Below are 27,256 nucleotides of genomic sequence, written 5' to 3' on the forward strand. Positions count from 1 at the left end.
ACAGAAGGTCGACTGCCAGCGTCAATGCTAAATTAGCATTGAGCAGCTGTACTCGTGGATGGTAACAATGATATTTATGACTGTGCTCAAAGGACTCTCTGAGACTGGGCTGGCACATAGAGATTGTTCCCCTTACTGCAACTTTGTTTTGGTGGGCTTCTGATGACACTGGCAGACACACTTTGGGCTCCGGCGCACTACAAGTGCAAGTGCAAATAACATAACACTAGTTTGCTGCAGGATTGAAACACCTCACATCTCTAGGTTCAATGTCTCCTGTCGGTATGATGTGTAATTTGTTGGTCCCACTCTTGTGCATAATATGACAGCATGTGGCCCAGCAATTATGACGTACCAAGACTGGCCGCTAGGTTCCACTCCCCAATCGGGGAGTTTCTTCACAGAGTTCAGGTGGCAGGATGCTGCTGTTGAGCCTTTACAAAGAAATTCGACATCATAGATATGTGCTGTGCACTTTACCGTAGGTGCACTGGCTGTTGAATAGAGGGACAAGAATAGAGAATATGGCAGTCTGGTTTCTGTGAACCTCAGAATCTCTGAGGTATCCCCAAGAAAGTGTACACAGGATAAGTGCTTTGTGGGGGCATTTCTACACTCTGAACCCATGCAGTGATTATGGTGGTAGGTACCCTTTCATACTGTGTATGTTACTCCAATCCTCCCTCTCAGCCACTGCTGAGGACGAAGTCAGTATCAGTGCCTGTAGCCATAAAATAAACTCTCCATATGTTCCCTTATAAGAGGAAGGTGTGTTAGTCAACTTCTTGATCAACATTGTCAACACCATTGCCATCAATGAAACCAGAGGCCAAACATGTGGAAGGGGAGGGAGATGAAGGGAATGTGGGAGACTGAGAACATTCTGATTTTCTAACATGGGCAATGGGACATGGCCCACATGCCCCTGACCTACTGCTGATAGCTGTAAAACCAAACCTCCCTCAAGAATATCTCGTCCTTCTGACATATTGACAGGCCCCTGCAGAATATGGATATGTATGCTGGCCTGTTTCAACCAAGGAACATGAGATATATCCCTACTTGTGTAAGACACTTGAGGTTGAGCTTGGGATGACTGCAGTGAAGAGGTAGAAACAGCTCAGCCAGAGAGGACATTAGAAGTACTAGCACCTACCACCATGACTGGAGATTGAATGCTTGCAGTGCTTGTTACTGAAGTGGTTGATGTGCAGCTTGTGGTTACTGACTGAGGCAGTACTATTTTAGGACCCAAGAATTGTGTAGCCCCAACATTTGCAGCAGTGACTGTTTCTGCAGTGATGCATGAAAACACTTTTAGTGTGCCTTCCTCTCTCCCTCCCATGCTTCGCTGCTGGCTCTGAGGGCACCTTAATTGGTGTTGCCTTTTGACTCAAACACCACAGAAACTGGCAGCTTCCGTAAAGCCGGTTTAAAAAGGTGGTAGTGTTGTATCCTCTTGCACCTGACATCAACTCAACTGCTGAATGTATGTGAAATGTTCACATGTCTTTTAAATGAAGATCTTCTTGAATCCTTCTGCTATTAAGAAGGTTGTGTGTGAGGGGTGCTCGATAGCAGCGCACAAGGTGGCCATCTAGCTGAATAGCCCGGGGTAAAAATGTAATATTGAAGCTTAGATCAAGAACCTGTGCAGAGAGTGAGAGTGGACACCCCAGAGTGCTGTTTAAGCCCAGCGGCAGTGAGGTCCAAGGTCCCGGGGGTCAGCAGGAGATGTACTTCGTTCGAACCCCAAGACGGGGCCGCAACCGATCTGCTATGCCAGTGGAGATATGGTGGAGAAAGCTCTGTGCCTGCATAACCTCACTTGTAGGGATTGCATCCAGGGAGGCGAGCCCCGACTGGTGAGTGCTAACAAAAGAAGGATCGCCGCTCGACGTGGAAGGAGTATGCTTGGGGCACTGAGGTTGCATGGTCTGACCTGCCTGGTGAGCTGATATCGGAGCGGAGGGATCCAGAGCGGGACAGATACCCGAAACCAGAAGGGGAGCCATTGTGCTTGGCCAGAAGGCAGCTCCCTGGTGGGGAATGCGGCAGACAGGGGAGTCAGCCCAACACGGAGTACAAGTGGAAAGTAGTGGCATTGGGGCGGGCCATGACTGGGGGGTGAGTGTGAGAATCCACTAACTGCCCAGCGAGCCTGGAGAAGCAGACCTGCCTCCACCTACCTCCACCTGTAGCCTGCCATTGAGACACAGCCAGAGGCCTCTTCTTTTGAACACTAGATGCAATTGGCCATTTCAACAGGAGACATGGGCAAGGAGAAAACTGGTAAGACATCACAAAGCAAAATGGATAGGTTCACAGTGGAGTGCACTGAGAGGAAAATGCCAAGGGAGGGCGAGGATCAATCCATCCCTGGGAAGACCCAAATGAGCAAAGTGGCAGAGAGCAAGCTGTCCATCGCGATGGTCCTGAAAGCAGTACAGGAGTCAAGAACAACCCTAGGAGACAAGGTTGGGCATGTGAGGATGGATGTCTCCCTACTGAGGCAGGATCTCTGAGTGATATTGGCGAGGGTCGGGGCGACAGAAGAGAGGATAAGCCAGCTGGAAGACGCGAGTACAGGACCTTAGCTGAAAAACAAGAAAACTGCAGGAGAGTGCAGAGTGCACACAGGACAGATCCCAGAGGGCTAATATCAGGATGGTTGGACTGCTGGACAGGGTGGAGGGCCCCTCCATGGATCTGTTTTTGGAGAAGAGGATCCGGGAAACGATTTTCCCTAAAGGCTTGACACACTTCTCAATTGAAAGGTCACACAGGATTTCTGGCAGGCCATCCCTGCCATTAAATTAAATTAAATTAAATTAAATTAAATTAAATTAAATTGAATTGAATTGAATTGAATTAAATTAAATTAAATCCTGGCCTGGAGCACTACCTAGACCAGTGGTTGCCAAACTCATTAATTTTCGAGAAAGGGATGTGATATTTATTACAGGCCGCCAGGCATAGAGGCCTGATCCAAGTGGAGAATGCTAGGGTCACAATCTACCCGGACTACACCCTCCAGTTTCAGCTGGCAAGACAATAATTCGAGGAAGTCAAAAGGCAACTACAAGCCAACAATATGGAATACTTTATGATTTTCCAAGCCAAGCTCAAGATGATCCAGGGATACCCGTGCATGGATCTTTCAAGACCCGGGAGAAGTCTGGGACTGGCTGGAAAGCAGAGGAATCCATCCAGCGAGAGGACCGACTCACAGTATACACCTCTCCCACAGGTGGCAGAGTGAGAGGTGCAGTGTAGTGGGAAGAGGGAAAACAGAAAATTCTGCGGTCGAAAGGTTGGCACAGGAATACAGGTTTACGGTGAACTCAGGTAACATAATTAAAAGGATCACGTTACCCACGCTCGATGGCACAGACACACATGAACTGTCTTCATAACAAGGGATTTACGTGAACACAAAGAAAGAAGGGTAGGCAACATTGGAGAGTTGTGAAACTGGACAATCTCTGAGGTGAAACGATCTGCCTGAGCGGATAGGAGACTTTGTGGGATGAGGGGTAATAGGACATGGAAAATGACAATAAACACTGTGGCCACAGTAAGACAGAGAGAAGTGGACTGCTGGTTGATATTATGAGGAAGAATGAGCGGGAATGCACATAAAATCCGCTGGATATATAATATGTGCAGAAGAGGGATGTGTCGGTGTACCAGAGAGGTTGAGTGGTGCAGTACAAAAAGGGTGAAGCTGTACATTTTCAAGTTAAAATATTTGTTTGTGGTGACAGACACTTCACAGTTCGGAGGAAGTATGTGAGGGGGCTGGGCAAGGGGGAAGAGTGAAAACAAATGGGGAGTGCTTACAGTTCCATGACCCATATGAAATCCTCAAGTTAGGACACTCAAGGGACTTAGTCATCTCAGAGAGCAGGGGGAACACAACACGCAGGGTTGTGACAGATCAATATGGCTTCGATACCACTATGGAAAAGGGAGAAAATGACAAGTAAATGCATATCATGGCACATCAATGGGATGAATAACAAAGGCAAAAGAACTGCTGTGTTCCTGTACTTGTGGAGGCATGAGTCAGATATCATTATGCTTCATGAAATGCATCTTTTGGGAGACTCATGCAAACTACTAGGGAGGGCACCATTTAAATGTGTGGCTCACGTATGCTAATGAAGGGGTACGAGAGGTGTGGTGGTCATGGTTAAGGATTGCGCAACCTCCATATAACCATTGTGATTCAAGACGTCTGGTTAGCGTGTATAACTGGAAGGGTGTGGAAGGAGACATACAAATTTGTCACCGTCTATGCCTCTCCTACGCCATTAGCCAATACTTTAGAGGATCTCAAAAATGTGATACTCAGCACACCACATGGACTATTAGTGATCATGAGGATTTCAATGCAATGATAGACTCAAAATGGATAGAGGAAGGGTGAATTTGAGACTGATGGTCAAGGTTTCCAATGTGGGTGATTTTTTTGAAAGCCATTGGACTGTTTGATGTATGGAGGGAGATACATCCAGAGCACAGGGAATTGTCCCAGAAAACAAGACAAAGAAGATTAAAGTGCAGACAAGATGCAAAAGATAATCAATGCAGAGAAAGTAAGGCAGCAGAGATGGAATCACAAGGAGCTAGGCTACATAGAGTATGAATCGAAGAGTGGTAGATGGACAGAAGAGAGGCGAGTTGATAAGCAGGGACATCAAGAAGGAGAGAGGAGCAATAAAAAAAAGGTGGGAAAAACTAAGAAAGAAATAAGGAGCTGAGCAGCATCGAAGGTAAGAAATCGATGAGACTTGCAAATATTAAAATATAAAAGTGACAGGAACGGGATATACTCAAAATATTAGTGGAGAAAGGGAAGAATCAAAAATAAACGCCCAAACAACAAGCTGATGGAGAGATGGAAATTAACAAGGGGGAAAGGATAAAGAAGAGGGAGGAAGGGGTGAGGGAACACTGGAAGCAGGACAAGAACCTCAGTTTTAAAGGGATTGAGGCGTAGATAGTGGTTTGACATTGAGACCTGAATAGAGAGGAAACAAGTGGTGGGGGAAGAGTACATAGAGTCCGAGAATGAAGAGAAGGAGAAAAAGATTTGAGAGTCACCTGCTTATAAGTGATAACAAAAACAAAAAGGTAGAGATGATAGTCATGTGGGGAGTCAGGCAAAGAGAAAAAGAGCAGGGCCCAAGACAGATCATTGGGGATGTTACTTCCAAATAACAGGGACTTTGTAGTCTTGAAGCAGGCGCTATGGGAAGCATATCAGGTGGGAGGGAGGTTGAATTTGGGACCGATGGTCAAAGGTTCCAAATGGGGTGATTTTCTGGAAGCCATTGGACTGTTTGATGTATCGAGAGAGACAAGCCCAGAGCACAGGGGATACTCCTTGTTCTTGGCGGCATATGTCTCCCTATCTAGAATAGATTATGTTGTATGCACAAGGACTGAGAAATATTGAGTAGACACACTTAATACATTTCTAGAGGGGGTCTGAACATGCACTATTGGCATTAACGATGTCGCACAATACCCATAGGTGGGCAGGACATGGAGGCTGAAAAGCATGCCATCTGCTAGATGGGCAGGTAGTGGAGGAATTAAAAAAGGAAGCAGAATAGTGCTTCCAATGTGGCTTCATTCCACACAGACCAGCAAGAATGAACATTAGCTGGCTCTATCTCATAATGGCGATGGCCAACATGACACAGACCCCCATAGGCATCCTGTCTCTGTGCGCCCACAAAGCGTTTGACTCGAATGAATGGGAGTACATGTTTGGGTTACTGTCTAGAATGGCCTTTGGAGAGGGATTGATCAGGTGGATGAGAATGCTGTACAATTACCCCATAGCTAGGTGAATGGCACCATATCGGACCGTTTTTGGCTGGAAAGGGGGACTGGACAGGCGTGTCCTCTGTCCCTAATGCTTTTTGCAGTGGCACTTGAGTCAGTTGTGGAACAAATCAGGCAGGACCATATATTGGAGGGAATTGGATGGTCAGGTGGAAAGGATGAGATAATATCCCTGTATGCCAATGACATCTTACTATATCTTTCAAACCCAGCAGTCGTGATCCCTAGGGCAATTGATATACTAGAAGAGTTCGGCAGCTATGCAAGAATTAAAATAAATTGGGAGAAGTCCACCCATTACCCGATCCCATGGGGGGGAAGATGGAGTAAAACCAACCCTCCCTATGGAAATGGTTGCAGCAGGATTCACCTATCTAGGGGTGATCATCCAGAAGAAGGGCAGCTGTTTCAAGACCTCAATATCGTTCCAGTGATTAGATGGTTTGAAGTTGAGACGAAGCACTAGTGGGCACTCCCTCTGTCTCCATTAGGGAGGGCAGCTCTATATAAAAGGGTGACGATCCAACGACTACTATATGTGGTACAACATGTGAGAAGGGAAATAACGATAAGCCTTTTTGACAAAGTAGACACAATTCCTTGTGATTTTCTATGGCAGCAAAAAACGCCCACGAGGAGACTGGAAACTATGCATAACTCTCTGTGGAATGGCAGGCTAGGGCTTCTGAATTGAACATTTATACTACTAGGCCTCGGAGCTTGGGATAGTAAATGGGTGGAAGTACCGTAAGGATGAGGACAGGGTAATTGATATGTTACTAGAATCCATGGGGATGATCGGGTAGGTGAAACTTATATAATAAACAGTGACAAACCAGACTCTTACCCTAAGACATTTGGAGTGGGAAGAACGTTATGTTAATTCGGAGCTGAACTAATATTCGGGCTACTAAAAAGGAACTTTTTTATTTTGAACTTTGATTTGGAAAATCCTACTTTAAACAGGGTCGGACTGGGACAGGAAATAGGCCCAGACACCCAAAAAGAAGTGGCCCACCCATCGCCTCAAAAAGGTGGCCCACCCCTCGCCCCAAAAAAGTGGGCCCCGTGCCCCAAAAAAGTGGCCCTCAGCCATCATCCGTGAATCGCGTCAATTCATGACTTTACAGAAAATGCTACTTATGGAGGGTTCATGTGTCTGTTACATTACAACACAACTCATAAAATAACATAACTTTGCATACAATTCTGTGACAGGGCCCACAGTTCCCTGAATCTCCATCCAGGGCCATAACGAAAAGAAAACCTGGGGCTACAGCCTCCCCAGCCCCCCCCAAACCCCTAGCAACACCCCGTTCATGGGAACTCCCCGAGCTCACCCCCACCAGGCCCCATCAACAAACCTTGCACCGGAAGTGCCCCTGCCAGCGCGTTCCTCAAAGACGTCCTCTGAGTGCCAATAGCTCAATTGGAGTTTTAAACCTCAACTGGTGCAATAAAAATGTCTTAACCAGGTAATCCCAGAGCCACTCGACGCATAGGCATTCTATGTGACCTGCTCTGAAGTACTGTCAAAAAAAACCCCTGGCAAAGCCAACAGCCCTGACCTGTGCACAAGTGGCATTTCTCAGGCACTGATATTATATGCCCAGGTACTCGCTCGCACCATTTTGCACCTGCTACCATCAATGGGCAGTTAATACCACTACGACCGCACCTGGCAAGTGTCTTGGCCATGCCTACACAAAAGCCCAAACTGTTGGCATTGCCAATGTCCTAACACTAACACAGAAGTGACCCACAAATACTCACACTAGTGCCACTTTCCTCACCTCCCACAGTAGTGCCAGAGCACCTCATAGCTGCGCTCACACGTCCCAGTGATTCTGAGGGGACTCGAAGCTTTCCACACTCTGCAGTGATTTACAGCAGCTCGGAATATACCAACGGCCCCAAGACCTCCGCCCCCCAAGGACATTTCAAGCGCATGCCGGTCGCCAGGCCAGAGGGGGCCAGAATATAGGATTAGGTTTGCTGACTATGCAGTGGTGTGGGCTCGAGGGGCCCTTTGTTTGATAATCACACTCCCTCCACTTACGCCTTAGGGCATTTCGGTTACTGTAACTCTTGTGAAGTTTATTTCGGTTTATGTCTTAAAGCACGCTCATTGCACAGTCCTCTCCCAAGTTGTAAATAGGAATGGACAGGAACAGGATTTCTTTTGGGCATAGAGGACACAACAATTGAGTGAACTCTCACTAGGTCTAGTATGTGTTAGATGACGGGTTTCTATTTTGGAGGGTAGACGAGAGAGAACACTGTGTGGGAAGACATTTTTCTGGGGAGGAGAGTGGTGTCTGCGCTGCATTTGTCCAAGTTGGTTTGGCAAATGTATGCAAAGAAGCTGCCTGTAAATTCAGCTCAAGCCACACTAGCACTCACCCAAGCGTCAGTTACTTACAAAAATAAAAATAAACAAACACACACACAGTTTTCCTGCTCCGGTCTCCTCGAGTCTTTGGAAGGCGTAGGGCAATGTTGAGGCCCTTACCTTCTCCTGGCTCGTAGCCTACCCGTGCATCCAGGAAAGAAGCAGGACCAGGAACAACAGCTGAGGCACCCAGCCCAGGCAGACTCTCTGTGCATGGGAAGGACCGAGGCCAGACCCTGGGCTCCTGGGTCCAGGGTCCCTAGGCTGAAGGCTCGACCAGCGTTCAATCAGGCGAGATATAGTGGGGCCCAGCTGGGAAGCCGTGGATCCTGGCCCACCACGCAGCTCACTGCTGCAACTTGTGGTGGGCACTGGCGGCACCGCAGCGTTTGTGGAGAGCAGGGTCTGTGGACAAAACACTGGAAGAGAGCAGGCTGGGCTGAGGCAGCCCCGTCCAGCCCTGCCGCTCCCTCCCAGTGTTTTGTACACAGACTGCTGCTAGCGCCATGGTGTCGCGGGCCACAGCAGATGGCCACAGGCCGGCTGCATGTATCAAAGGAAAGTAACACTTCACAGTTACCTTTCTCTGCATCTGCGGTGGGCTGGTGGGGCTGCAATTGCAAAGGATCTGTAAGTTACTTACTTACAGATCCTTTGCAACTTACATCAGTCCTGTGGGGCAGAGGCCCTGGGTGCCGTTTCCTGAAGTGTGAAGCTCACGCCTCGGCCGGAGACCGGCCCAGGCGTGGGTTTCAAGAACCGGCCCCCAGGTCTCCTCACCATGATTTCCGATCAGCCTTGAGCCGATTGGTCGACGGGTAAATCCGACCCTGGTTTTAAACCTGGGGAAGGGGATACAAGGATACCTGGTTATAAGGTTCATGTTTAAGCATAACTGTTATTTTGTTAAACCTGAATTGAATATCGTATCTTTATGAGTTTGATGTATGTATAAGTGTGTCGGGACAGGCTTCTTATGTTACAGTGTTTTCCTTTAGTCTTAGTTGGATAGGTGGGAAATCCTCTTTAGGTTAGGGACAGCAAGGTGTTTGTCACACCCTTTTAAGTTAATAAAATGGCTACTTGTGAAAATTCTTTATCAAGTTGTCCGCCTTGCATTTCTGACCCCTCGTATATGTCTGTAGTGGGATTAGAATCAGTTGATACAATCTGGGGATCCAACAAACATTGTGTATGCTAACCCCACAGACAGGGAATCAGAAGAAAATTGGTATGGACATACTCCCTCCCTATTTAGATTATATGCAATAAGAACAACTATCAGACCCTAAGTCTATAACATCTACTCCGGGGGCAGAGACGAATTTGGAACCCATAGTCATCAGGGGATAAGGACTGTTAAGAGAGGGACCCAATAATCTGTGACTGTCATGGCCATAGCCCCTGGCCCTGGTACTCAGGGTCTCTGGGCCCCATCACAGTGTTCCTGCAGGGCCCTAAGGGCCCAATCATGAGCCTCAAGACTCTCCTGGAGTCAGTCCTGGCACCTTTGGCGCCAGGCTCATATGGCAGATGGAGCTTCCAATGGGAATGGAACAACATGGCTGCCCCCACATGGTTCAGTTCAGAACTGAACCATGCGGTCTAGCATCTAGGGTGTGGTCAGCCCTGAAGGCACCTGGGATACCTGTAGGCTATTTAAGCCATGCCCAAGCTGCAGCACACCTTTCGCGTTGCTCTGCACTTGCAGCGTGACGTTCACCGTGATCTCTACGCAGCATTCCAGGCCTGCACCTGCAAGGGAGAAGAGAAGAAGAACACCATTAACCATCCTTACCATCTTTACCTGATTACCTGCTTGGCAATCCAGCTCCTCAATCGCTCCAGTGTCGGCTCAGAAGCTCGTCCCCGATTGAAAGCAGCATCCTGGAGGAGGAAAGAAAAGGACAACATTAGTAAGTGTTCACCTTCCTCGTTCAAGCATCATTCGGAAGTGCGCTTACCTAGCGAAACTCTCTGTTAGTACTTGACGGTGGTCCGGACATCTTCCACTCAACTTTCTGCATCCTTCCGGCCGTTCTTCATCCAGGAACATCACGGCGGCCTGCAATAGAAGAATAATACAGGTTAGCCAAACAGCAAAAGCACACATAGCGCTGCGCTCTGCGCATTCACTCACCATCTCGAGCACAGCCCTCTCCATCAGCTCGACGTCTTCATCATCCCTTCTGCACCTACAAGAGAAGGAGGACATTAACCGGGGCAATTACAATTATGGACACATTATTTAAGAACAATAGACTTACCTCAAGAGTGGAGTCGCAGCAGGTCCGGACTCTCGGGCCCACGCCAGTGAAGTAACTTGGCAGCAAGGCGCCCATTTCACGACTCGCCCCTGCACAGAACTGCAGGACGGAGAGCACATCTTATCAAAACACAAGGTGAGGAAAACTCTAAGGGGGCCGCTGGGGTTCACACGGGAGTTGGGCCTCGAGAGTAAGAGATTTTGGGCTAAACCAGAACTCCTGTCTTCGGCAGAACGAGAACCCGAGGGAGGTGAATCCAGGTCTGAAGCAGTCCAACCAAGTCGGGTGGATACCAGGTGAGCGTTACAGTGACCTCTCAAGATGAATATAGGCTTAACATTTCATAGATTATCAGGACAAGCCATTAGTCCTGTGAGACAACTTGTAGAAGGTAACATTTACCATCTGTTATTTCCTCAAAAGTGTGTCATCCCAGGGAGGGTAGGCTTGTAGTTTTTCTGTTGTTGTAAATAGAGTTTCCTGGTTATCTGGTTGCCTACATTATGCCTGTGCAGTAGACAGAATTGATAATATATCCCTTGGTTTCTTGTGAATAGGAATTAAAATTCATGCTCTTGAACACTCCAGTAAATCCCAGTGAAATACACAGAGGTGATAGAGTAGGAAGATTGATATATGATGTTGCTTTGGAGACATAGTATAAGGAGAGATTTAAAAATAATACTCTGAACATTGCCTCAGGAAAAAATGTCCCTCTTGTTTGGGGAATGAGGCTAAGTGCGAGTTTAGTGACAAAGAGAAGGAAGAGTCATATGATAGGATGCCCTGTTTTGACCCTGAACAAACCACATCCAGAAAAAATGATCTGCTCCATTTATTTTATTGTTCATTTTTAATGCGCTTAATACCACTGAGTGGTTTCTAAGCGCAGGATGAGGTTTTGAACCTGTGTTGCGCCGGGTTGTCTTGCTTCCAAGACAAACACTTTGCTCCTGAGCTAAACTTGCATCAGTGGTAAACCAAAATATCAAGAGGTCGAATCCTCATGGAGTTCAGTTGAGGCTGATGTTACAGGTCACATACCAATCTAGCCCATCACACTTACATTCGCAAGAATCAAGTAGGGATTATCAAATAATATCAAAAATGTTGTGGAAAAGGATAAACCCCATGATATTTTGTCCTTAAACACAAATATATCTCATGAGTCTTTATTGAAAGTTCCGAAACATTTTAATTCTTCATACTTCAGAGATTTAGACTTCACAAAAAATCCTTCTCTCATAGAATTGAGATATTTTATACGTGGAAGTTTTGAACATTCCATCTACCAATGTCCCTTACAATTTCCACATGGCTCTAGACCAGTGGTCTTCAAACTTTTTTTGCCTGCCTGGGCCCCCCCTTGAGCAAAATGTGGGCAGGCCGGGCCGCCCAAAAATGCCAAATGGACAGTATGTATTGTGCGCCATCACCTGCTCCCATCACAGTCGCTGGGCTCCCTCATCTCACTCCTACGGAGTCACTAGGCTCTTCCGACCCCATCACACACCCTGGGCTCTCCCCGCCCTGCTCGCACCACTATCCCATGGTTCCCGCCCATCCTGCTCCCACCACAGTCCCTGGGCTCCCTCCATCCCGTTCCCAACACAGTCCGAGGGCCAGTGGCAGCTGGTGAATTTTTTAAGTATAGGGACATAACTATTTCCCCCAAAAATGCCATAGCGATCGAGCGCAGTGGGGAAGCCCGAACCAATCAAGGGGTGTTCGGGGGGGGTTTCCTCCTGTGAATTTTTTTAAAATAATGGGTTAAAATGTTGCATTGTAGAGCATACTTTAAAAAAAAAATGGGTAAATAGCCAAACAGATTGCAATTAGTGCTGGGGGGCACAGGGGCCAGGCATGACATTTTTTACTGGACATCTATGATAGATGTCCAGTAAAAAGATACCATCCCTGTCCCCTGGGCCCCAATCTGCCTAACACAATCAACATGATTATGTGTGTATGCAAAGCTCTGGGGGGGCCAAGAGGGAGAGAATGGTATTTTTGACTGGACATCTATGATAGAAATCCAGTAAAAAAAATACAATCCCTGTCCCCTGGGCTCCACAGCGCCTCAGAAGGAGAGCTGATTTTGCCACGTGGGTAGGGGGATTGTGCAACAAAGGCATTTAGGCATTTTTCTATCATTCACATGAGCATCCATCACCATACACTCACTCATAACACCAGCATACATGCATCCATACACGTTTAAATAAAAATAATGAACATAAACATACATTCTGCATTGGCCTGTGTGTGGGTGCTGAAACGCCCTGCTCCAGGCTGCTCTGTCCATATGTGCGAAGAGGCACAGGAGCTCCCCCTCGCACATACAGACATGCAGTGCCCTAGCCAGCATTTCCAAAGAGCTAAGCAATGCTGGTGAAGAAAAACACCCCAGCATTGCTTGGCTCAGTGAGCATGTGTGGCTGGGGAACTGAACTGTCAAAGGGAAAAAGGGTTTCCTTTGACAGTTCAACCTGCCCGGGAGCACTCCCTTAGCTGGAAAAAGCAGCTGAGGGAGTGCTCACTGTGCTGGGCTCCTTAGCTCCTCCATAATGGGCGAGGGTTCCACTGGTGGGTGCCCCCTCGCCATTATGGATGAGCTACCAGGCTCGGACTGGCCTATAGGGCAACAGGGCAATGCCTGTACCAGAAATGCAAAATGTTAGTGTGGGCCAGTTAAAATGGGCCTCCTTTTTGGCTAATGTGTGCCAGTTTTATGAGTTACTTCACTATGCAGTTAGTCATTTAGACCATTGTTGTTGAACAAATATTCTTTAAATATCACAATTTACTTACATTTTAACACCCCCTTGGGTACTATTGAAACAGTCTGTGACTTAAGGAATGAATATCCATGTACAACTGCGTGGCACTTTTTCATCAGTGCGTGAGAAAGTTTCATGCTTCAGCCTGACCATGTGAGCCACCCGTGCCCATTTCTTCCAATAAAAAAAAGTTGTTTTTTTTTTTTTTTTTTTTACATTTCATCTGGGCTCTTACAAACCCCCCTCTTCCCCAGGGATGCACCTGGGGCCCGCTGCGGGGGCGTGCTCCGCAATTTGTATACCGCTGCTCTAGACAAAGGGAAAAGTTTTAATTTCCTAGCAAAATGACTATCTCTTTTCATTCTAAAAGAAGCAGCTCTGTTGAGAATTCTGATATCATGCTTTGTGTAGGGGACAAACAATTATCGACTCTCAGTAATAATACATGGGAAGACAATATGGGCTCAGTTGGATACCACAAGTAAGGAGTCTGCGGTGAAAACTGCCATTCTTCCCCCAGAAATATAGGTTGTGTTCACGGGCAGGCTAAAGGACATCACTTAACCAAACTTGATGTTACTGTATTGGGGAAGGGAACACCATTGTTAGTGGCAGTGATACCTGACTTTCCCATGCAAATGGTTTTGGGTAGCGATGTTCCCCATTTCGATTAACGGATCTTCCGGGGCGCCCATTTGAAATAAAAAAACGAGTGTATTTCCTGATGAGAAGAAGACCCCAACATTCTTGGGTACAAGAAGAGAAATTTTCAGTGGGTGCAGTGTGGATTTAGAAACAAAAGAACCCTCTTTCAATCTCGGGGAGGCTGCTGAATTAGAGAAAGGAAAATAACCTGGACCGAGAGGCCAGATATTTAGGGGAACAGTAGGTGATGAATCCTGCAGAGTCCTCACAGAAACCCTGCCTAAAGCCTTGTCCCAGGTAGTCAGGGGAAGGAAACCGCTAACTGATCCTAACCGTGGGTGTGGTATTAGCGGGATGGATCACCTGGGTGGAGAAGGGCCCCAAGGTAATGGGACGACTCCGTTTGGAGGAACGCAGAATTTCTCTTCTTCAGCGTAAGAGATTTGCATGATGCCCGAATATCTAATTGCTTGTTGTCAAAGTCAGGCTAACCTTCCCAAAACTACCCACCTTGTTAGTAGTAAAAATGATTATGACCAACATGGAATAATATATATAAGAATCAAGGCATTAATACCTAAACGTCTGATGCTTATGCTTTTCCCTTAGGTTTGAGCTATCAAGTCAAGAATAAAACATTACCTCCTCTAAAATCCTTCCCTAAAGGTGTATTCAATAAACAGAGTGAATTAAATAAGGTTGGACCTGAAATGAGTGCTAGAAAAAGGGACCAGAACATTATGGACTTCAAGTCCCATAATACCCTAAGTACTGGGACGAGGAAGAGGGACTCAGAGGTACAGAACTGCAGTATGCAGTCTAGTGCGCCTAATGACCCACACCTGAGTGGGACTTTTAAATGTTTAAGGTGCAGGCCATTAGAACAAGAAGGTGGAGCAGTAGAAGAAGTTGCCAGCTGCAGTTGCAGCAGCAAAAGCAGAGAAACAAAGACATTGGAGCCGGCGCTGACATTGAAGCGGATGTCGGTCTCAAGAAGGTCTTTGACATTAAAATACTGAAGTGTAGAGGTTGCCCAGTGGGAAGCAGTGTTTGTACGTGCCTTGTGTCGGTGGCTGGCGAGTACTGCAGTGCATGAGGAGCAAGAAAGGCTCCTTTGCCAACCGGTACGGGCCTCGGGAACGTGAACAAAGCATTCAGGTATCATCAGAAGAAGCAGAACTTGCAGTGGCAGTGAATTGAGCAGATGCATATAAAGAAACCGGTGAGTCTACCTTTTTTGGCAATCCCGGAATGCTCCGGAGTCGACTGATGGATGCTAATAAATATTTTGAATACCGAACTAATGCAAGAAAGTCATATTGAAGTTATAAGCACTTTGAAAGAGGATAAGAAAAGAGAGGTTACAACTACTATTGCCAATGCAAAGAGTATTGCCAAAGCAAAGAGAGAGCTCTATTGAACGAAGATAGAAAACCACAATGGCAAAGTAAAGAGGGGGCAATGCTTCAGAAAAACTATAAACAACATTGGCAAATTAAAGAGAGAATAATAAGGCAGAAAGATTGTACCCAGTATTCCCAGAGTGATGAAGAGGGAATAGCTAAGCAAGACACCAACAAGCATTGCCTAAACCAAAATCAGTGGAATAAACAGCAACAATATGTATTGCATCCTCACAGAAGAAGTTGTGAATCTTAATGTTGTTGGAAATCAAAGACATTTGTAAAGGTTTGCAGCAAGTCTCACCACAGAGTACTTGTAGTAATGTTAAGTGTTTTTATCCAGGCAGGCGAGTAGAACAGGAACGGGATTTTTAGTGGTAGTCCTGACATGCTAGTGGATCGGGAAGAAGACCTTGAAGTACAGCATTGTGGTTGAAGCTTGGAAGGAAGGAAAGTGGCAAAGCCACTAAATGTGTATGATGAACTGTGGTAAAACGATCATTACAAGATATTGTTGTTGGTGTTTGTTTTCCCAAGGAGGAGATTGTGGAAAAACTATCCTGACAGACCTTGTTGATGATCAAGAAGAATTGTGAGTTTCTTTTCCATGGAGGAGAAGTTAAGTTGAAATATTAACTATAAGTGTGAAGACAAAGATTCTTTTTTCCGTTTCATGCAAACTTTGTCAAAGGCCAAGTGAAAGACTTTTGGAGTTAGAAGAACTTTGTTATATTAAGAACAGAACTTGGCTTCTAAAAAAGAAACTTTCTTATTTGGGAACCTTGAGTTGTAAAATCCTGCTTTAAACCTGTTGAAGGGGATACGGCCCTGATTATAAGGATATAACGTTCATGTTTAAGGATAACTGCTATTTTGTTAAACCTGAATTGCCATATCATACCTTTATAAGTTTTATGTATGTTTAAATGTGACAGACAGATTCCTTTTGTTGGGAGTGTTTTCCTTTAGTCTTAGTTGGATAGGTAGGGAAATCCTCTTTAGTATAGGGATAACGAGGCATTTATCACACCATTTAAAGTTAATAAAATGGCTACTGTTGAAAAATCTTTATCAAGTTGTCTGCCTCGCATTTCTGACCCCTCACAATATCAAGATATGTGTGAGACACAAGCGGGGGAGATCGAACTCCGTCGTCTGCCATAATTGCAATTAAAGAATACTTCCTGATCATTCCAACGCGATGAGGCCTTCCCTCTCCTTTGAACTTGGCCGTGTGTGCTGTCTGGTGTCTGCATTTGCTTTTAGGGAGTTCTGCAGGTGTCTTATCACTGTTTGGCTTGCAATGAATCGCCAGTGTTTTCATGTCTGGATCACATATTAGGGTACCGTGTTTGAGAGTGGCCTTTTGGGACATCCTTTCTAGGTTCACTATAGAGGGTTGTGAGGGATCAGAAATGTGAGGCGGACAACTTTATAAAGAGTTTTTAACTTTAGCCATTTTATTAAATAAAAAGGTTGGATGAACACCTCACTATCCCTACTCTGATGAGGATTTCCCTGCATAAACTAAATTAAAGGAAATACTCTAACAAAAGGATATCTAATTCTCACACTTGTACAACAAATAAAGTAATAAGGAAATATCTGGCAATTCAGTTAATCAACATTGTTTAACATATGATTTGCTTTGCAATATAATCAATGGGCCTCATAACGACCCTGGCGGCATCCGTGCTGGTAGAAACGACACATCTGCTGCCAGTGTCGTTTTTTTTCCTGTGCCTGGCAATGGGGAATTACTGGGGCATTACAGCGTCAGCGGTCCCGGTAATTCCCCATTGGCAGGCACAGAGAAAAATTACTCCCATTCCCATTTGAGTCCCATAGGACTCAATGGGAATGGGGAGAATGGATGCACCGGCACCGTTAATAACGGTGCCGGTGCATCCGTCAAGGTCTGCGAGCGGGTACCTTTCTGCCCGCCAGATCAGACCTGGCGGGCGGAAAGGCACACGCCGCAGAACTCAGAGTGCGCTGGACCGGTAACAAAGGTGCCGGTAGCTTACCGGCACCGTTGTTACCGGACTGGCATACTCATAATAAGGCCCAATGTCACTTTTCACACTTGTAACATCCAGTCTCCTCCTTGGTCAAAACGCTAGGTGTCTACCTGGTTTACAGTTTCAGCATGACCCGACATATCAACGTGATCGCATCCTCCGTGGCCTTTACTACCAATCTACTGAATTCAACTAAACACTTCTTTTTTTTTTTTACATTTCATCTGGGCTCTCACAAACCCCCCTCTTCCCCAGGGATGCACCTGCGGCCCGCTGCGGGGGCGTGCTCCGCAATTTGTAGCAATCTACTGAATTCAACTAAACACTTCTTATCTACTCAAGATCAGCTGACAGTAGCCAGAACAGTAATTGGTTCCCGGATCGAATACTGCAGCTCCCTCCTTGCTGGCATAACAGAGTGCAACCTCAACAAATTAGAAACTATTCAGAATAATGCTATCTATGCAGCTATGACCTTATCCAGGCAGGACCATGTCTCTACACATAGAATGGATGCTCACCTGCTACCAATTAGAGAATGGATTAACTTTAAAGTCCTCTCGATCACTCACCACTTCCTTTCCTACTCTGCATCCCCATACCTCCTGCAGAGAATTTGCAAGATCAATTCACTAAGACCTATAACAATACACTACAGCCATAGACTTGATACCCCATGCTTCAGACGCCCCAGAGCTGGAGGCTCTAGCTTTCCAGTCATTGCCACCGAACTGCGTAATAACCTTCGTCTCCACCTATGCTCTGAGCCCCGATCCTGGAATTTCAGAAGATGTTGATAAACTATGTTATTCAATTGTCTTTGATTATTTACACTGTACCCTCCTCAGAACTATTCTCCCTTCCCATCCTGCTGTCCCTTGCCTTACCCTCCTTCCTATGCAACAGCGCTTTGATGCCTGTGGGTTTTGCGTGCTCTATAAATGTACAAATAAAGAAATAACCTGGGTGAATTTACATTCCTCAGATCTGAACAAGGGGTTTCTCCACCATTCAAAGAAAGCAGGGAAATCTATTTTAACACAAAGTTGCAATGCAGTTTTGAGGTTTTGTTCAAAGTTCTACGGCTTCAATAAAGTATTTCCAGAAATTAGATGTTCCCACTCTTCCTGGAATAAGAACTGTCCCCTCTTGTTTTTCTTCCTGTAAGCAACAACAAATGTCTTGATTAGGATAATGTCATAACTTTTGGATTAAAAAAGAAATAAACTATTCCAACTCCTCACGGAGTTAGAAAAAGGATCACATTTGCAGTAACCCCAAATGTCTTTTCAACATGGTTTACTTCAAACTTGAAAAATAAACTATTCCAACTCCTCCTGGAGTAAGAACAAGGTTCACCTTTGTAATAACAACACATATGTTTGACAAGATGGTTGACTTAACAAACTTGACTTCACAAATAATTCTAACGTTTCTTCAACAAGTTTTCACAAGTAGCATCAATCAATATGAGTTGTTTTTGTTGGAACCACAGTTCAGCACTTGCATCCCACAGTTCAGCACTTGCATCCACTATTACCTGGCTATGCCTTTGGAAGGCTCTTTTGATTTTGAGAAATACCTCTTGCCAGTGGCACTTTCAACTTAGCATAACAACGTCATTAGATTTCTTCAGCCTCAAATTTTAAACATATTGTGGGGGGAACAGGAAACCACATTAGTGCTCTTCAAAACTTCTTGGCAACTATGCTCATCTCCCTCTGGACAATCTTCTCCAGAAGGGTAGCCTGTTTGCCACCTTTCTTTCCCCTCTATCAACAACATAATTCTGATCACAAGATAGTCTCTCCTTTCTTCTACCATGGCTTTGGCTGATTTTTTATAAAGTATTGGCTTGGGTATTGCTTGTAAGCTTTTCAAACAATTACAGCTTTACCGTGGGGTGTTTGGGCTTTCCACACTCTCATGCACTGATTTATACAGTCACTTGCTTTTAATATGGATTCATTTTGTTGGTTTTGCATAGTTGGGTATTCAAAATTGTTCCTTTCTCACTTTCCCTCACTCACGAGTGAAGCGGCCTGCTGTGCATACATGGGCTGTGAACTCACCAGGTAAGTCACTCCTGTATGCTCCGCTCAGTATTCGCAGGTCTTCAGGGCTTGTGGCTTCTCGTGGCCAGCTAGACAACCTCCTCTGGTCCTTCTCTGCTTATGTCATCAACGAATGCAGACTCCTCTGCCCCGGAGAGGGTCAGGTGTAACCCAGCCACCTTGATCCTCACAAGAGAAAACACTTCCCTCGCTGCTGCTGCTTCCCGCTGCTTGAACTCTGCACAACTAAATATTAACAGGCAAGCGTCTCGACCTCACACTTCCCGCTGCTCGACCTCTGCAATTGGGAGAGTCACAGGCTAAGACTCTTTCAGGACCCATCATGGCTCTTGGAGATTCAATGGCCCAGCGTCGTCTCTTACCTCAGTCGTCCTTCTCGGCTGCAACCATGGCTTGCGCTGTTTCTTCCTCTTCCACAGTTCAGCTTCTCCATTTCCTTCTACTTCTACTTCTAATGCCTGCACCTGAGTGGGCTTTTTAAGCCTCCCAGTACCCTTCAGGTGTAGGTCATTTACACCAATTAAGAGATCACACCGACTGTAGTATATTTCTGTATCCCTCGTCCTAATACTGAGGGAATTATGGGGCGCAAAGTCCCAGGCAAAAAAGTTGTTTTTTCTAGCACTTTGTGTTCTGTTAATTGGCCTTCTGTTTTCTATAACATTCACTGAAGAAATGTTATACAAATCATTTACTAGTTTGGTTTGAAACGAGGAATACATTGTTCTAAACTTTTGGTGATTATTAGTTAGAGACTTCTGACCATTTCCTTCTTTTGAGTTAGGGAAATACTTAGGTCTATAGGTTTGAGATTGGGTTTTTTATTATTTAGGTGTTGAACCAGCAGAACAGTGGTATAAAGTGTTAATAATGGAAAATAAATAACAAATGGCATTTATAACGAAACATAAATAACGAAAAATACAGAATCTTTTAAAGAAAATATATGTAGGGTGTGATAAAAGGTTAAATCTTGTGGTGAGGGTGTTGGGAGGTTTGGAAAGGGGAAACAGGGGCTTGAGCCCCCCAAAAAAGAAATAAATGAAATGTGCTATTTTTTTCGTTATTTCTTTTTCGTACAAATGAATTCGTTATTTGGTTAATCGTTTATAAGACATGGAACTTGGAACAGTTAGATTATTGTGGCAACAGGCGATTAGGCATTTTGGAATTTGTACTTCTTCCTTAGGGGAAGATAAATACTGTATCTCACCCCATGGATTCCTCTCACCTCCATGAGCCTTTTCTCCTCCCATGTGATCCTTCCGCACAGCACCACACCCAAGGTCCAGATCAGGAAGCGCCTGTCTTTTCCTGGCCACCTGGGACGATATTTTAGGCAGGGATTTGGTGAGAGATCCATAGGATTCATCACAGTGTCTTGGCATAGTATTCTCGTGCAACTGGACAACAAGGGCTGGTTGTTTCTATTAATTCAATTAACTTGGAAGGTTACTGCTTCGTCTACTGAGAACTATTATCCCGTCTTTGCTTCTGTTCTGCACACCTACTACTCCCTTCTGTGCATAACCGGGGCGCATGTTACGGCTGCTGTTCTCAGCAACTTCACAGCTTGTCAAATATATGTGTACATCAGCATTTTTCTCAGGCCCTGATACTTCTAGGCCCACTGCGGTCTTGGTGCTAGAAAAATGGCTGCACTTTGGTTCATCCTTTAACCTGTTACCCTTCATCTTCTTATATGTTAATGTTCTTCAGGGCTACGTACAGATGTGTGCATGTCCTTCGTATCTACGTGCATGTGTTGTTCATGTTTATAAGCATGTGTTTTTCATGTGTGCTCTGTAGTTCTATGTGTACTTGTGTCCGCTATATGTACTTCGTTTGTATGTGTGTAGATATCTGGTTACTCTCTATCTATGCATACAGTAATAACTACCTGTCACACTTCTTTTCACACTATCTATTCTATTCCTTACTGCAAATTCATAGTCTTAGTTTATTTCGTCTTTTACCCCCAGACTCTCAGGGTGGCAGGGCTGTATCAGATAGAACATCACAAAGAAACAACAACAATAACAAATAGTTGAACTAGGCAGCTTTATGATTTACGATTTGGAGATAAATATATCAAAAGGGAAGTTATATCATTTGACTATTCAGTAAGTGTCCAATACTTGATTCTAACATCATCCATAATGCATTAGAAAGTTTTTTCTAAAAAGGAATCACTTGATTACATCTTCATCAAGGAAGCATATCCAAAAGTATTCGTTTAAATGAGGTGTCATCGCAGAGTGGAGTCAACAAGTGTTTCACTTAAGCTTTCTGAAGTCTTCCCTTTAATTATTTTGAACAGAGGTCTAGAAATAACAGTTTCTCGTTTCTTGTGCTGAACTGAAAAGCTACATACCTAATGATGGTCGCACACCCCAAATGGGTGAGTCTTGTTCCCTGAAAAATATGAAATAGTTTGGATTATCATTTATTTATGTAGTGACAGGAGTGACGTCAAACCATCTATGAGCAACGTAATACCTATTACTCCCAAAGTAAATACAAGGTGTTCGGAAATGTTTTGTGTTGTTCTGTCTTTAACTCTTGTACCACGTTAAGTTTGCATTCTGCTCAATTAGGGCAGTAGGGCCAGGTTGCATTATGCCCAGTTAGCACAGTAAGTCCAAAAATGATTGCGCTCACTGAGTACAACACATGCAATATTCTCCTCTCCCAAGTTAGGGAAGCAGTGCCAGATTCGACTATCCTCAGTTACCACAAATGGCCCAAATTCCATACTGCCCACTTACCAGAGAAGGACCAAATGTCATTTTGCAGGTGAATACAACTGCTATGTTATGTTGATTAATACCATGCACCACTATCACCCAGGGGCAGTCTCCAGGCGCTTGTGTGGCTCTGGAAGAAAGGGGGCAGTGGGGAGGTTAGTGAGGATAGGATGAGAGGATAGTTTCAGAACCAGGAGGAACTGGCATCTCTGAGTGTTGTTTTGCATGTAGGGCTTGGTGTGGAAGGCTCTGTGCATTGTAACCATATGGGTAAAACTCATTTCCTCGGGTGTGTTCTAGTGTTTGTGTTGGTGTTAGTGTGTTGTGTGGTGTTGGGTGGATTGTGGTTGGGCACACTGGTTAGCTAGTGTCCATAAGGGAACGAGAGTTGAGGGAGACAGTAGCTGTAAGACTATCTGCTGTCTTGGAGTGTACTTGCGTTATTGATGATTTTATGGACTATGTGGGGTGGTTCACACTAGGTGTGCTTACAGCATCTCAGAGATGGTGGGTGTGAACAAAGAATTGATGCTTGGTTTGTTTATGTGTAGTGTGTATAGCCCAAGGTCTGGAGTAGTGCCGTTGGTTATGTAGGAGGAGCAGGAAGTGGAAGAGGGTTAGTAATATTCCTGAAGGTGAGGTGGGTCTTCTGTGCTTCTAATTTCTTTGGGCATGGTGTTCCAGAGGGTGGCAATTAGACGTGAGAATGATGTTCTGCCAAATTTCTTTTTTTCATAATGTTTTGCCTCTATTTGTAGGTCGTTGCTGGATCTTAGGTCCCTTCTTGGACGGAACCGGCTAATCTTGTCTTGGAGGATTCAGCTCCTTGTCTGTGCAAGGATTGGTGTTGGCGATGCAGACTGCTTTGAATTGGATGTGTTTTTTTACTGGTAACCAGTATAGTCTTTTCAGTGCTGGCATGATGTACTATCTTCTGTTTAGTGTTAATAGGATCCTGTCTGCTGTATTTTGTACCCTTTTGAGGTTCTTGCTGAGTCTTTCTGGCATTCCAAGGTGAAGGCTGTTTGCATAGTCAATTCTTGTGAGTATCAGAGATAGGAATGTGAGGATTCTGTGAGGGAGGGAGAGTTAGGGAAGTAATCCTCTGAGTAGTCTGAGGAGGAAGAGGCATTTTTTGGTGATTGTGTTGACTTGCACTTCCAGGAATAGTATATTTCCCATCAGTATTCCTAGGTCAATTACTACATCGGTAGTTGCATTCCCATGCTGGTCGGCCAGTCCAGTTGTGGGTTCCCTCCCTCGAATCCTGCGGGTGAGACCATTATTTCTGTTTTTGCTGGGTTCAGTTTAAGCTTGTTCGTTGTCATCCAATTGTAGATGTCTGTGAGGCAGTTTTTAAGATAGTTATTTTGTTCCTGGGTTCTGTTTGTTTTCACAATCAGTTGTGTGTTGTATGCATAGTTGTAAGCAGTAAGTCCGTGGCTTCAAATGATTTTCATCAGTGGGCACATGGAGATGTTGAAAAGCAGAGGCGAGAGGCCGGATCCCTGAGGGATTCCGCAGGAAATATTTTTGGTGTTTGAGGTGAACAGTTGTAGGTAGGTTATTTTGGTTCAGTTTGTTAGGAATGAGGTAAGCCACTTTAGTACAGATTCCTGTATGCCACATTACATCAATCTTTTTATTAGTCAAAAAATTGTCCGTAGGCGCCCCTCTGCGAGAACGAACACAGCCCATTGACCTGTTCTTTGGGAAGGTACCCACTCGAGAGTCCACAGCCACACTTTAGCTCACTGTACCTTTCACAGATGGGAAATATCCATTTGCATATCAGTCTTTGTCCCGCCCACATAGGCAGTCCAGCACCGAAATGCTACGGCAATTCCCATCTAAAAAAGAGTACCAACAGCAATCCCATACACATGTTTCAGCCTTGTTGGGTCTCATCAGTGAGGTGGAGCTGTGCCTCTCTGAGCACAATGAGCAAGGAGTCCCCGTCTGGATGACCCTAGGAAACTAGGGTGACTAAACACAAGTCCCTTAAATAATCAAAAAATAGTCCATAGGCGCCCCTCTGCGAGAACGAACAGGGCCCTTGACCTATTCTTTGGGAAGGTACCCACTCGAGAGTCCGCAGCCATACTTTAGCTCACTGTACCTTTCACAGATGTGCAATATCCATTTGCATATCAGTCTTTGTCCCGCCCACATGGGCAGTCTAGCACCGAAATGCTATGGCAATTCCCATCTGAACAAAAGTACCAACAGCAACCCCATACACGTGTTTCAGATTTGTTGGGTACCATCCCATAGAACAGGCCATTTTACCTGTGTTCGTTCTCATAGAGGGGCGCCCATGACACATTTTTAAAATCTTTTTGTTAGTGTTGCGTGGCTGATTGTGTCAAATGCTGCTGATATGTCCAGTAGTATGAGGGCTGATTGGACATTGTCGTCTGCGTTTATTTTTAGGTCCTCCCATATTGAGAGGAGTGCTGATTCTGTTCCTCTCTCTGGTCTGAAGCCAACTTGTGACCAGTCAAGTATTCCATTTGTTTTTGACGTATTTAAGTACGATCTTGTATACATGGCTCTCCCGGATCTTTGCGGGTTAGGGCAGGTTAAATATTGGTCTGTAGTTGCTCGGGTCTTCTGCACTTTCTGATTCCTTTTTTATCAATGGTTTGATGTATGCTGATTTGAAGGTAGGCGGTACTATTCCTCTTTTGAGTGATAAATTCATTAGGTTCCGGAAATAAGCTGCTGGGTTCTATAGTTGAGGATTCCTTTGAAGATGTCAGGGGGCAGTGGTTCCTTGGGAATCCTGCAAAGTTGGTGTCCTTGATCAGTGCGGCAAAGGTTTCTTCTGTGATTGGTTCCATGCAGGTGAGTTTTTCTGTAGTCTGCATTTCGATGTGCTAGGTTCATTATACAAAGTTAGCACAGAGTTTCCATGTTTTACAAACATGCATACAAAATAATCAAAAGAATAAGAGTGGCAATGCCGTGCAAAGCAAGAGGGTTGTATGCACCCAGGAAGCAGGTGTTTGTGGCTGTGCACATTCACCATCATGAGGAATCAGTGCTAGAACTATTGAGCTGTATTTGCAAACAGGAACTCGTTCTCAATTGCACATATTTTGGGGGAATTGCTCACAGAAAAGTATTCCTGCTTTGTGTATGTTTGCAGTTAGTCCATGTATTCATGGTATCCATCCCTTTCCCAAATTACATTTGCTTCAGAAAGCAGTACTATTGACACTCCTCACTCCTCTTGTATAAGTTGCCCATCTTACAAATTTAGGTTGTTTTAATCGGGCAACATCCAACTTTTCCACCCACCCCAAACCAGCCGCAATTTTTATTTATTGAATAAAGGTCTTTTTATTAACCTCGGACCCCCTATTCAATAATATTGATTCCCATTAGAATCCCTCCCTTTTCGGAACAAGAGGTTTTATGTATTAATTAAATATAAATAATTGAATCAATCTAAATATACACAAACTATACATCTATGAAATTCCAATGTCAATAGTGACTTTAATGAACAATACTCAATGCACTGGATGCATCGCTTTTCTATGCTACATTTACATGAATGTTGAGTTTTGTAACACACGCAAAACAGTGTGTATGCATTTTATGTACTTTGAGCGCACATAAATCATGGATTGAAAAATGCATAATGGTCTGGGATAAGGTTTTCATTTGTTAAAAGCCAAATTAAATCAGAACTTCTCTGCCTATCTAAATCTCTCTACTTCCCCTTAATTAAAAATAGATGCATCCCCCTTTGCTCAATGGACAAACAGAGTTCCAGAAAACACAAATGAAATGACAAATTACTTAACATTCCCACATGTAAATCACTTACAAAATGAAAGCGTATGTTTGCTATATTCCCTTCAGTGGTGTTTCTTTTGCATTAACACAAAAACATGTACATTTCTAATTTTCAATGGAGAACTTAACGGCAGAAAAATGGGCAGCAGTTAATAATCCCTTTCCATTTTTTAGCACCAGTAACATAGCTCTAATTAGTGATGTAACCAGGGAATTTCTTCAATTGTGTTACCCTTCTAGGTCAGTGCACAGAGAAGGAGTCAGGCATCTCCCAATGAACCCACCCTTTGGGAACTATTGTATCAAACCTAAAGTTTCCAGAAGCAATTACACCTCTGAATTATGTTTCAATTTCTCAGGATGTATAGTTAAGTTATGTGCCCTGCCCCCTCAGTACTTTTACAAATAAAAAGGGCTGACATTTAATCTATTTCCATGTAGAGCATTGCTCCCCTCAGGATTATTTCCCCTTAATGTTATATTAACATATTAATTTCAAGTAGCTGTCTCACAGACAGGTGGTTACCCTCCTAAGCACTGGTTCAATTCTCCCCCTCTAGGAACATGTGGGTATCAGTCAGCAAGATAGGGTCACCCTCCCTTCACAGTCTGGTTCCTTTCTTTGTGTATTTGGGCCTGGCTGCTGTCTTTCCCACTGAAGAAGGCCTCTGACTTTAAACCCACCTAGGTCTCTCTTGCAAGTAATCAAAAAATGGGTCCAAAGGAAAGAAATCTTTTCCATTTTCCTTTCTGTTGTTATCAATTCTCCTTTCTCTCTTTCTTCCCCTCCATCAGCCAGCCAGTCAGTGAGCAAGCAAATGAGTCAGTGTGTGCCCAGTATCTATAGGTTTGAATTTTATAAAGCAGATTTATAAAGCAGAAACCCCTTCCTTTTGAGGTGTGTATAATTTCTGTAATCTAATTGCTCAATGTATTATGTGATTGGACAGTGTTCCAGAAGTGACATTACACTAAACCAACATTTCCGTACACATGGGGCATATTAATGACGAGGGAAATCTAATGGAAGTGACTTCTACACCCTGGTTCTCTCCCATTTTATGTGATGTCATCTTGGAGATTTCTACATTAAACAATTGTTACTTTCTAAAACAGCATTTTAATCACATGGGATCATGTTACTATCAGTTCATCAGATTACAATCAATCAGATGGATCAAATTACCTGATTCTCCTCTCAACTCAGCATGTGGTGTGTGTGTTATGGATTGTTGTCTTTTTCTAACTAATACTTTTACA

At 44.5% G+C, this 27,256-nt stretch overlaps 1 protein-coding gene across 2 annotated transcripts in view; it reads left to right on the top strand.

The window, feature by feature from the left end:
• Positions 1 to 27,256, top strand: part of LOC138468025 (fibrillin-2-like) — a 691,910-nt gene that overhangs the window by 464,576 nt on the left and 200,078 nt on the right. The gene's annotated exons all lie outside the window — the stretch shown is intronic.

Source organism: Ambystoma mexicanum, chromosome 4q (assembly GCF_040938575.1).
Source record: "Ambystoma mexicanum isolate Mex_15411 chromosome 4q, UKY_AmexF1_1, whole genome shotgun sequence".
Lineage (NCBI taxonomy): Eukaryota > Metazoa > Chordata > Amphibia > Caudata > Ambystomatidae > Ambystoma > Ambystoma mexicanum.